Genomic DNA, 13,754 nt, shown 5'->3' with positions numbered 1-13,754 from the left:
TGTATACACATAGAAAATTCCAGAAAGATAGACACCGCATTGTTTCTAATCATAACCTCTGGGGATTAAGGTGAGAAGGACACGAGAATAAGTAAACACTTTCGCTTTTTACTTTATCATTCATTCATGTCTGAACACAAACTTGTATTTTTTTTTTCATAATAAAACAATCCCATAAAGAGCGTCAAATATGTGGCGACAGAAAGAGACTAAATTTGGACGATGAGCACACGATGCAATATACAGATGATGTATTATAATACCGTGCACTTGAAACTTATACGATCTTATTAACCAATGTCACTCCTAAAATTTAATGAAAATAAAATAAACAAAGACTCAAAAGAAATCCCAATAAAATAAACAGATAAAAAGAACTAAACATATGCCCATCGGAAATGTAACATGCCCTGAAAATATAATAAACAAGTTAGGGTATATTGTAATTTATGTTATTATTTAGAACTTTAAAGTGTATAACTTTACATGTTAGTTTAGGTAGAATTTGAATTAATTCCATGATGTTTTTCTTGCTCATTAAAATGAAATGGGGGAGCTTCCTTGACCACAGATCTAAATAAAATATTTTCACTTTCTGAGGAGTGTGAACCAGCAATAAGAGCAAGAAATTTGGAATGCTTCTTCCAAGTTCTATTTTTGTTATTTCCATATTTGTTAACCTTGTTAAAAACACTTCTTTCTTTACAAAGCTGACACAACAAGGCAAATAATATTTTACAGGCTACGAATATTAAAGGTCGCTCTGGTGCCATTTATTTAATACCAGACATTTGTGTCAAAATATTTAAGGTGGTTTTTGAAATCTATATAGAATACAAAATACTATAAAATAAAAATAGGTACAAAGCATAAGGAAAAGAGAGAAATGGATGGGGACATGCAATGGAGCCAGACTTTAGACGAGTCCCCAAATGCACGAATGAAAATGCAGCTGTGTAAAACTTTTGGTCAGAGTGAATCATAAATGTGTTCTACAGTTTGCTAGCAATTGAAACAAAGAAGAGACCTCGTTAGTTCCAGAAGTCACAGGTCCATAGGACGCAAATCAATCGGCAATTAAAGAAAAATCACAACTACAGGGCTGTTAGGACAGGAAAAATTTGTCCCTGCTTGACTGGCTTCTAGATAAACTTAAGATGCTGTCCACCCATTGCAGAGCAGGATGGGGCACACACCCTGGGCTTGAGGCAAGATGGCGACTGTTAGTCTTTGATCTCAACACCCCCAATTTTACCCTCACCTGAAGGGGCCCTGACGCTTTTCCCATTTCTTGCTGGCTGAACTATGCTCAACAGAATGGCTCTGTAAGACTCACATTCGTACATAAGTGATCAATAATACAATTCGTGCCCCCTCTCCACTGCGAGCATTCGCATCTGCGTTTTGCTCTCTCAGAATGGCAGCTGGGCAGGTGGGTGTCATCGTACACTTTTTATAACAATGGTTCCATTTCACTTGACAGCATCACCAAGCATCTCCTCTGAATCTTTACTATATTTACAAATTCTCTTTTTGGCTGTGCAGGTCACAAGTGAACCCCAACTGATTAAATTATGTCAACTTTATTTAATGCATCCTGGTGCTATTTCGAACATATTTTATCCTAGAATTGCTGATTTTCTTACAGCCATTGCCCACTGATATTCAGGTTGGGCTCTGCTGCGACCCTACTGTCTTTTAAATCTGTCTTGAGCTGGGTCCATTCATTCCCACTGGCTGTCCGTGTCATTCTCCCCGTTCCTCACCTACTGTAAGTGTTCGTTTGGTACCCAAGTTCACGGAGAAAAAACACATTGCGCAATGACGGACTGCGATGTCCTGACCCAGGGCAATAAATGGACTATTCATCTCACCAACGTCTTGGCTTCAGAAGGAGACTTGAAAGGAAAATAAACAGAGTTGTGAGTTGCTGGAGGTGGTACCGTCCAGATTTCCTTTCCCAGACAGCGCAAGGAAATTAGGCCCAGGGCCCACAAAAGCGTAGGCACTGGTTTTCTTTGCTTCTGTGCCATTTTCCTCTGCACAAGACGGTGCTAAGTCTGTCGAGTTTCACGCAGCAGGTGACGGCTGGGCCAGTTCGAAGACCAGAGATTCTTCTTAGGACCACTGCTCCCTCTCGTTATTTTTGGTTGTGAATGGATAACCAAGGTCTAAAAGCAACAAACTTTACAAAGTGGGCCCACATGGACCGAGACCAGAGATGGCCTTGGGGAGGACTCAGCACTGCCAGTGGCCCAGAAACCTTCTCCTCCTGCTTTGGCCCATCTGATGCAGCCTGGTCTCTGCCATGTCATCTCTCCTCCCAAAGTACCAAACACAGTGAGGACGAACTGCCACTCCTCCTCAGGAGAGGGTCATGTGTTAGACCTGCCACTAAGTAGCTGGTTGGTCCTCAGGAGGATGGAGCCGTATTAGGTGATGGGTTTTCCATCCAAGGCAACTGAGCGATGTGCCTCGGTTCAAGTTCAAGTTGAAGACAGTCCCTGTCATCATCAATTACTATGCACATGCATATAAATAGGCATCTACATGGTATATGCTGAATATACACCCTAACGATATTTTTTTGGCAAATGGTTTCTCTTTCAAATATTTTGCTTTATATGATTTGATGCTCGTTTATTGGAGGCATAAGGTTCATAGCTGATGACCTTTATGGTGCATTGACCTGTCATCAATATAAAATGGCGTTCTTTGATTCATCTAACTCTTCATTCCACGAAACTGCCTTTTCTAATATTACGCTTGCTATCTCTGCTTACTCTTAGTTTGTATTTGCTTGGGGAAAAAAAAAACTGCCTATAATATGCTTTTAAATTTTTTAAAAGTTTATATTTAGGTATAACATACATACAGAAATGAGAATGTCTGACTTAATGAATTTTCTGTGGTGAACACCCCAGCATAACCAGTTCCCAGATCAAGAAATGGAGCTTTGCCAGCATCCCAGAAGGTTCTTGAAAGCTCCTCCCTGTCACAAACTCCCACATTAACCTGATTTCTAAGACCGAAGATTGATGCTACCTGCTTTTTATAAATGAAATCATACAGCTTGTACTGTTTCGTGTTTGACTTTCATTCATCATTATACTTATGAAATTCATTCATGTCCTTGCATGTAGAAATGGCACATTCATTCTCACTGCCAGATAGAAATCCATCCTATGAATCTAGGAATATACCACCATTTATCCATTTTATGGTAATGTACACCTGGGTGCTTTTGGCAACTGCACAGTGCTGCTAAGAACATTCTTGTCCCTTCTTTGGTGCACACACACATACATTTCAGTTTGCTATAAAAGCATATTGGAATGTTGGGTAATTGGGTACTCTGATGTTCAGATTTAAGAGATAGTGCCAGAGAGTTTTCTAGGGCGGCTGTACATCCAGCAGCAGTGGATTCGGGCTTTAGTGCTCCATAGCATTTGGTATATGTCTGTTTACTGCTAGCCATTCTAATGGGTATGCAGTGATATCTTATTATGGTTTCCACCTGAATTCCCTGATGTCTGATGATACTAAACACCTTTTTACACGCTTATTTACCAGTTGTATGTTCTCTATGTGAAGTACCTGCTTGAGGCTTTGTCCATTTTTCTACTGAGTTGTCTGTCTTTTTCTTTTTAGTTTGTAGAAATTCTTCATATACTCGCCTTATAAGTCTTTTGTGAATATGCATATTACAAATATCTTCACCCGCTCTGTGAGTTGACTTTTCACTGTCAGGATGATGTCTCCTAATGATTAGAAGTTCTTATTGTTTATGAAATACACTTGTTTTTTTCTCCTTTATGGTTAGTGCTTTTTGGCAGCATGTTAATGTTTAAACATTCTTGCCTTATCCCAGGTCCTAAGATATTCTCCTAAGGTTTTTTTTTTTTCCATAGTACTTTATTTATAATCTGATGTGTCAATGACTCATCACATAAATAGCCAGAATATCCAGATATGAATAAAAGAAAATAAACGCCAAGTCTAAATATTTTATCTCTGCACTACTGAACCTGAGTACCATGCATCAGCTGCACAACTGGCTTTACTTTCTCTGTTTGACTGTTCGGAGCTGTGTGTGCACAACTTGTGTGTGGCTAAGTGCACAAGATGGCAGCCTATTTCCTTCACTGTTTAAATGACTCCCTATGAAATGGAATAATTGTTTTCAATTATAAAATAACTTTGGGTAGAGATTTTAAAGACTCACCTCCAAAACACTTTTCGGACTCCATCGTGAGAAGGATTTTAGCATCAAAGACATTGTTTCAGGCCTCTGAAACACCATTTATGCCCACAATGAAGCAAAGCTTTATCCTCAGGAAAGCAGAATTAACACAGTCGTGTGGTATTTTAGTACCAGAGATTCTTGGAAATGACCCGGATGACTTCTAAAAAGTTCTTCCCCTTGAATTCAGAGGAAGGCAAACTGAAACGTGTCCAGAGCTATGGCCAGGTGGCCTTGCATCTCAAATGAGAGGCAGGTGTTGCTCTGAAGCCAGGTGAGACAGTGATCATAAAATACACATGTATCTACTCAAAAGTTGCAGGGCACATGACCGTCTGTATCAAAGGCAGCATCGGGGTATGCAGTGGTCCTCAGCCAGGCTGTGCAGACCCATGGGTCAGAATACTTTTTAAACGAGAAAAGTTGGTGAGGAAAAGTTTTGAACAAGGGACCTCTGTTTGAGTTCTTTTTTTTTTTTTTTTTTTAAAGCAAATCAAAATTTAAGGCAATTTAAAAATAACCCTCAAAAACACAGCATCAAAAGAAAAGTAGTACAACTCGTATTTAAAATCTGTCAGCAAGAGTTGTCACTTTCTAAATAAAACATTGTTGAGTTTTTGAAGTAAGAAGAATCTTAGAGATGATTTAGTCCTGCCCCTGTGTCACATTCATTTAGGCCACATTTATCCATTTGTACCAGGCACAAGAGCAAACAGAGGCCTAGAGGAGTTAAGTGGTTTCTCCAGTATCACATAGAATCTATTGTAGGTTATCTGCGTAGGTCACAAATAGCTCCTAGATCGAGCAGCCTAAAACAATGTACTATCTCACAGTTCCTGTGCATCAGGAATCGGGCACAGCCTGGGTGGGTGCTCTGCTTCAGGGTCTCCTCAGAAGGCTGCAGTCAGTATGTCAGCCAGGGCTGGGACATCGTCTGAAACTCTCACCTGGGGAAGAGCGCCCGTGTCAAGCTCATTTATACAGTAGTTGGTGGAATTCAGATCCTTAAGGGTGTTGGACTGAGGACTTCGGTTTCTTGCTGGTTGTTGGCTAGAGGCTTCCCCTTGTCCTTTGCCACATGGGCCTCTACAATGTGCAGTTTGCATCATCAAAACTAGGATGACAGTAAGTCTGCTAGCAGAATGAAAGTCACAATCCTTTGTAACTCGATCACAGAGACTCCTAACACCTTTGCCATATTATGTTGTTTAGAAGCAAGTCGCTTTTTTCAGCCAAGCAGAGGGGATTTTATGAGGGCACTCAGGGACAGGGGATTATATAAGGACACAAATATCAGTTCCAGGAGATGGGGATCACTGGGGACTATCTTAGAAATTCACTTACTACACAGAGGAAACGACAAGATGTAAAACATACTATAACATGTTTTCCATGCTACAGACAATATGCTGTAGGTAAATGACAAAGAAGAATGGGTTTCTCTTTTCTGAGACAGGGAGAGTGATATTTGCAGAGAAATCCAGTTAATTTCCATCATTAAAACGTTTTTTGTTAAGTTCCCACCAATTGCTTAGTATCTTGAAGAGGTAGTTAACAAATGTTTTCAGTATAGCAGTCATAATCCAAGGGGCCCCATCTCCTCACTCCTATCTTAATCCATTCATAGTAAGGTAACCATATAATTTATCATTCAAACCAGGACACTTCTGAGAGTGAAATGTATGACATGATTTCAAGCTAAACCCATAGTAGGCATTCCTGAGCCTTGATTAAGGTGATTAATTGAAGGCAGCAAGCATTTGCAAATATTTATGGGCACTCATGGAAACACTGTCTGCAAAGCAAGCATTTTCTTTTTCTTGGTAAAAGTATGTGTTGAAATGAATACTTTCATTGAAAAAAGCTGGTAAAACATTTACTTTGTTTAAATCGATATACTTATTACTTTAAACAGAGTTCTAAATGTGGAAATTATTCCGTATGCTCAGGACATCAATTAAAAGCGAGGTCAGAGAGAGAAACAAATACTGTATGATCTTCTTTATGTGTGGAATTAAAAAAAACAACAACCCTGTACTCCCGGATATGGAGAACAGAGGTGGGGGTGTAAATTCCAGCCACAAGATAAATAAGTCCTAGTGATACAACATACAATGTGGCAACCATAGTTTTTAAAAAGCGAGTTCTAAAACAATTTCTCTTAGAAAAGGCTTTCCAGGAGTACAGTGCATGCACCATTGAGCTTGTCCACTGGTGGCTGCTTAGGGGCCAACACGCCCTCCATGTCTAAGCTGTCCCCTGGGGGTCTCTGATTGTTTTTCAGCCACTCAAACAAGGGTAATGTTTACAGCTCGACCTTCCACCTGCCTGACCATCTCTGCAAATCTTCTTGAATATATCTAATTTATATGTTATATATACATATATTGTATGCTAAAATATTTCAAAATTTACAAAAAGGCATACAAATACACATTACAATACCATTCCTAGGGACAACCATTATTAATGATTTCTTATATATCCTTCTAGAATTTTTTCTATGCATATGAAAGCATATAAACATTTGTGCATGTTTCTTTTTTCTTTTTCTTTTTTGCACAAAGGGGAGAATATTATCACACTTAAAAAAAAAACCCTACGACACTATATTTTGAAGATCTTTCCAAGTCGGTATGTATTTGTCGATCTGCCTCATCACATCCAGCAATGCCCCAAGTATTCCACTAATGGAGGCCCCTGATTTAATGTGGCCAGTTCTAAACATTTAGATTATTTTCTGTTATAAACTTGCTGCTGTGAATGTCCTTGTCTTTGTTCCTAAGTGTGAGAATCTCTATTTGTAAACCTCTAGAATTAGAATTGCTGGAACAAAGGATATATACATTTTTTATTCTGATAAATATTGCCAAACCAATTGAGTATATTTACAATAAAAATATCTCTAAATACACAGCCAACTCACACTTCCATCCACAGAGAATAAACATACCATTTCTCTCTTTCGCTTGTGTGTCGCTAAACTAGTTCATCATTGCTTATCTCATAGGTGAAAAACATTCTTTTTTTATGCTTTGATTTTCTTTATTTATGACTCAGTTAAGTATCTTTTCAAATATTTGTATTCCACTTATATATCACGTTTTGTGAATAGCTTGCATTCAGATTACTTGCCTATTTTTCTATCAGATTGTTGGTTTTCTCCACTCTGAAATTCAAAAAATTCTAATAGCTTTCGGTGGAGTTTTTATATGGAAATATTCCATATTTATGTAGATATCTACCAAATCCTGGATCAAGGGTTCTCGAGAACAATCTGACCACCATAACGTTCTGTGCGATTTTTATTACCCTTTGGCTGATATGGCTTTGGGCTTGAAAATATACACAAGGTCTGTCTTTTACAGGGTGGATTTCAATTTTTAATGTCAGCTCTTGAGAAGGCCTCACTCCCATCTTTCTGTTGATGACGTGTGGGTGCCCAGCATCAGCGAAAGGCATTTTGTTTCCATGAAAGCATTAACTCTGCTGCTGGTTTTCATTGGCTTTCTCTGGATTGCTGTCAAACACTGTGGTTCTAATAAAAGCAATTCTGTGCTGTGCTTTGAAGTGTTAAATTTGAGGGTCACTTGGAGAGGCCAATTTTATTTGGCCAATGTAGGAAGGCTTTATGAAGCTCAGACACATGGGTCTCGATCTCACTAATGAACTCTTCAGAGAGGCTATGCAAATCGGAGCTATTTATCCATTCTTCTGATTTATATATTTTCTTAAGGGTCGTGATTTACGTGTTGGTTCTCTATCTCTCCTTATGTTGTTTTCTGAGAAACACAAAACCCGTGGGGGAGAAAAACTGTGTTCCAGGATCTGGCTTTTGAGAGATGTTCAAATGTAAGTCCCATTAGCGTCACTGGAGGTGGGGCTCCCCAGTCCTTCCGACCCCAGCCAGATGCCTGGAGGGTAATGGATTGTCTTTCTCTGAGCCGACTCCATGGGAGATATTCTCAATGGTTTATGCATGTTGGCCGGAAAGTACTCCCTGCAGACATGGGGGGAGATTTCTTCCTGTGTTCTCCAGCAGAGGTCTGCTGGGATTGAATCTGGCTCACAAAGTGTAAACCCCATGTACTATAAAAAGAAGATCAAGGGCATCGTTGGCACTAAGTGGCTGTTCAAAAGATTCCAACCGTTCTAACTTTTCAGAACTAGACAGTGAGTTCTCGTTGCTCTAGCCTTAGGGAGTACTTGAAGAAGGTGTCTTTAACTACCCACTCAAAATGCCCAGATTTTAGGAGGAGAAAAAACAAAAAAGCATGGTGGGAACAAAGCTATAGATTTCACGTTTGGATCAGAAAACAGAAAAGCAGGGGGAAAAAATGCAAAATCTTCCAGAGCAGACTTTTATGTTTGTCTGTGCAGAAAGCATTTTCAAATAGAAAGCCAAACAATGGGTAACCGAAAAAATTATTTGGTAGCTCGAAAATATTTTCTTGATGTGTAATTGTCTTGCGTTAGAGTTTAGGTATCTATAACGTCTCTTGTGATGAAGTAAGGGGTGAGTTTAGTAAAGGAATAATGTGCTTTTGGAAAATCAGCAAGAAAATATTTTTGAGTGCAATCCAAAGAAACAAAAGAGCTTTCTAAAAAAAAAATCTTTGGGTGGAGTTGTTTCTGTATCTCAAATCCTGGACCGGGGATATTAAAAGATTGATGCCTTACCCAGTACACACTCAACCAGAGCAGCCTCATCGCATAATGTTTTTCTGGTTGTTCCACAGAGTTTAAAGGACAAAAGGTTAGCAAACACTTAAATTACTGGTCACATTAAGCTTTTGTTTTGTGATTCCTAGGCTCCAGGGAGGCCTATAATTTTGGACTTGAGTTGATAAAAGGCAGATTCAGAGAATTATTTATTTTGCTCTTTTTTTTTTTTCTTCCCATCTGGGCTTCCACATTAATTGAATGGATTCATTTGGTGCCATTTTCGTTCCCTTTAGAATTTTGGTCATGAAAATTAAGAATCATAACTCTAATATCTCACACAGTCTGTGAGTAATGGCAGGATGCTTTATTGCTCTGACCTTTCCAGTTTTCTAAGTTTTGATTTGCTGAGTTCTTTCCTCCTCTTTTTTTTTTTTTTTTTTTTGCAGTTTACTTATTATGATTATTAATGAGGAAACAGAAAAATGACCATTCAGTCAAACTTTAGGGAATGGGACATAATTAATGGTCTCTGTCTAGGACCTAACATTTGCCCCTAAATACAGTAATTATTAGGTTGCCTGATGATATGCTGAATTTTACAAGGCTCTTATTAGGGAAAGAAAAAGAACATAATAAATCCACTAATGTGGGTAATGACTGGTATGGAAATTGAAAATGGTTCAAAATTAACCCACTCCTTTTTTCCATTTTCTAAATGCCCCCTGGGTCCTAATATTATTCATTATATAAGACTTGCTTTTCTCTCATTTCAATTAGTTCTGCATTGCCAAGAAGCTCCAGAATTATTTGCAATTAAGAGCTATCTGGCCTTACCCACGCACTGCCAATGAATAAGACAGAATAAGAGGAAAAATATAACAAACCTGCATTAGGAGATTGATTCAAAACCTGGACCGTAAGCTCCTTCCTGGTGTCTTACTCATTGTCGGTTTCCTGGCTCTCTAAGCAACACTGGAGCTGGGAGGCTCCCCGTGAGTGGAAACTCAGCCTTCTCGCGGGGTACTCAGCCCTGACTGCCGAAGGGTTGACTAGCACAGTCCTCTCTTTGGACTTCCCTACTTCTTTGTGAAAAGGTATTCTTATATTAAATGCAAGACTTTCTATACAGCTTTTACAGAAGCCAAAAGGCAAAGGGTGAATGGGAGGCATGGTGAAGATCGAGGCAGGAGAGTATGAAGAAATGTTTTCTGCTTCACATTTTAAAGAATACTTGAGGTTTGTTCTTCATCCTCTTCAGTGTTATGGTCTGCTTTTCAGGTCGTATAAAACACTGCATTTATAAAACACATTTTTGGAATAAATTCCATGTTATTCATAAATGTGATTATTCGTTGAGGATAAAATTGAAAAACTGGCGAGATTGAAAAGATATCTTAATGTCACCCAAATCTCCCTTCCATGTACCTTCTATTGGCATTTAAATTATTTTAAAAGATAGATGGAAATCAGGGCGAGGTAGTGAGAAAAATGGAAGACGGCTCCAAACACCAGTTCTACAGAACAAAATAAAAACAATAAAAGAAAAACCCAACTGAACCAACATAATCCCACTAAAACCTTTAATAAACTATAAGAGAAGGAAGTTGCTCAATGTAATAAAGATTACCTACCAGAAAAAAAGAGCAAACATTATATTGAATAGTGAAACGTTGAAAGTATTCCTATTAAAACTGGAAATAAGAAAAAGACATCGTCATTACTATATAATTCAGCACTACATTAGAGAGTTTTCCAGTGTAGTAAGATAAGAAAAAGAAGTTAGAAGCATAAGCAAAATAATAGGAAGAAACAAAATTGTCACTATTCGCAGAGACGATTGTTATTATGGGCTGAATCGTGTCCACCAAAAGTTATACGTTGAAGTCCTAATCATGAGAGTGTAATTTTGTTTGGAAATAAGGTCTTTAAAGAACTGAGTAAGTTAAAAAGAAGTCTTCAAGGTGAGCCCTACTCCAATGATAACTGGTGTTCTTACAAGAACAGGACATTTGGACACATACAGACACCAGACACATGTGCAGACAGAGGTGTGGCCATGTGAGGACACAGTGGGAAGGCAATAACCTGCAAGCCAGAGAGAGGCCTCGAAAGAGTCTAAGCCTGCTGACCACCTCGATCTCAAGCTTCTAGCCTCCAGAACTGTGAGAAAGTAAATCTTTGTTGTTTAAGCCACCCAGTCGGTGATATGGTTACTGTGGCAGACCTAGCAAACTAAAACAAATACCTACTTGAAAATGCAAGTGAATCAAATATGATCAATAACATAGCCAGATAATAATCAACGTATAAAAATTGATTGTGCTTTTGTACACTCTTGTATTGAAAAAAAAAGATCTCATTCAAAAATATCGACTTGAAATATAAAATAAATACCTAATTATAAATACAACCAAAAATATTTATAATTAGGGGATATAATCAATAATGTTGTAATAACTATGCACTATGCCAGGTGAGTACTAGAGTTGTTGGGTGTATCACTTTGTAAGTTACGTAAATGTCTAACCACTATGCTGAAACTAATGTAATACTGAATGTCAACTGTAATTGAAAAATAAAATTAAAATAAAACTATAGTCTTTCAAGTGAATAGAGAAAATATGTCTATTTAATAAGTCGTCGGATAATTAGCTTGCCATTTGAAAAAAAATAAAACCAGACTCCCACTTGACACCAGGAACTTAAATAGATTCCAAATGGCTTAATATGTTAGATATTGAAAACGAACTGAAAGAACCACCAGAAGAAAACATAGCAAATATTTGTCACTATGAACTTTAGGCAGGTAAGGCCTTAATTAGCAAGATACAAAACTCAGATCCTTAATTAAAACAAACAAAACAATTTTATGTGATATCATAAATAAAATAAAAATTATGCAACAACCCTGGGAGGAAATAGTTATATAATATGTAATAGACAAAAGATTAATATTTAAAAATTTTAGAGCTTGCCTACTAATCAACAAAAAGTAATCAAGAAGCCATCAGAATCACTGACACAGGAAATAGTCAATTCACACCGGAAGTACTAAAAGCTTAAGAATTCTGAGCCTCATTAGTAATCAAGGAAAACAATAAAATGTTAAATTTTCTCTATCATTGGTAAGAATTAAAATGGTTTATATGTCCAGGATTGCAAAATAGGGAGAAAATAATACTAATAAAGACTTTTTGAAAGGCAATTTGATAATATTTGTTAAAATTAAAAATTCATTTATGCTTTATCTTGGAATTCCTCTTCCAGTAATCTAGCCGAAATAAATATTCACACATGTGCACAAATATGTGTGTACAAGGCTGTGTGAAATTGTTCACCAGAGTGATCTATGTAGCTGCAAAGTGTTGGTGTATAAGTTCGTTGGTGTTGTCATAACAAAGTAACAGAGACCGAATGATTTACTTCCTCCAGGTTTGGAAGCTAGACATCCAAGGTCAAGGTGTTGGCAGGATTCGTTTCTTTTAGGCTTCTCTCCTTGCAGATGGCTGTCTTCTTTCTGTGCCATTACATGGTTTTTCTTCTGTGTGTGTCTGTATCCTAATCTCTTCCTATAAGGACACCAGTCATACTGGATTAAGACCCAGCCCAGTAATCTTATTTAATCTGAATTACCGCTTTAAAAACTTGATCTCTGAAAAATAGTCACATTCCGAGGTATCGGTGGGTTAGGACTTTGACATATGAATTTTGAGAAGACAAAATTTAGCCATAATAAAGCAGTTATGCTACATTCAGGCTGTGGAATAGTATACAGTCCTTAATGAGAATGAAGTAGACTTATGAAAAATTTTCAAATATTACTAATGAAAAATTTTCAAAATATTAAATGAAAAGTCACAGTATATAGTATATCACTAATGTAAAAAGGAAGGAAGAGACATTAATATAGGTATATATCAATATATGTATATTTTGAGAAAGAGAGAAAGAATTGCAAGAGTATACACACTAAAGTATTGAGAATTGTTGCTTTTGCTTTGGGGAAGGAAGTGGAGATGGGACTATGATAGAGGAAAGGGTAACAGATAAAAGATAAATTTACGTTACGCTCTGTATATATACTTGCATTTGCTTGAATATTTTACAATGGGAATGAATTTTTTAATCACTTAAATAACTTAATTACTTAATTACCAAGTTACTCAATAAAGGGACACATGCACATACGCAAAAGGAAAATTTGAGTCTGGGGTTGAACAAAAGAGAATTTACAACTATTTAACACTGTACGGTGTTTTCAAAATTCCACTCTGATAGAGTCCAGAGCAACCCGAATTCAATTTCTCTTCTCTCTGCCATTTGCTTTCATGGGGAATACGAACGATGCTCTGATCACCTGGCAGAGCGATGTTACAGTGTAAAATTCAAAGAAGGGCCTGGAGATCACCTCTTGGCTTTTTCTGAGGAGGCATCGCTGGGGAAAGTGGTGGGTGAGAAGCCGTGCTCACAGGGCAGGACTACGATGAGGGGGAATCGCTGTCTTTCTGGCTACCCTCCGCCTCCCGTCCTGGGACTCCAGGAGCTGTCAGTGAGGAGGTTGGGGCAGCAGTTGGCCCTGAAGCTAAATCTTCAGAATTGGCTGGGAATTAAGCCCCACTTGTCCGGAAACTCTGAACCGGAGCCCGGCAGGAAATTACTCCGGTGAACTGGGAACCTTGGTCTGGCAGACCTTCAGTCCCAATCCCCCACAGCCTGAATGTGTGCTGTTGCTCTCAAAAAAACTTATTCCCAATATAACACTCAGTCATTATCAGACATACCGTAGTTTAAATAAGAGCAAAAACAAAGGATTGGCTTGTTCAATTGAGTGTGGCTTTAAGACCAC

This window comes from Pteropus vampyrus, unplaced genomic scaffold (genome assembly GCF_000151845.1).
Source record: "Pteropus vampyrus isolate Shadow unplaced genomic scaffold, Pvam_2.0 Scaffold69, whole genome shotgun sequence".
NCBI lineage: Eukaryota > Metazoa > Chordata > Mammalia > Chiroptera > Pteropodidae > Pteropus > Pteropus vampyrus.
The sequence above is the reverse complement of the archived record's forward strand: the minus strand, read 5'-3'. Positions refer to the sequence as shown.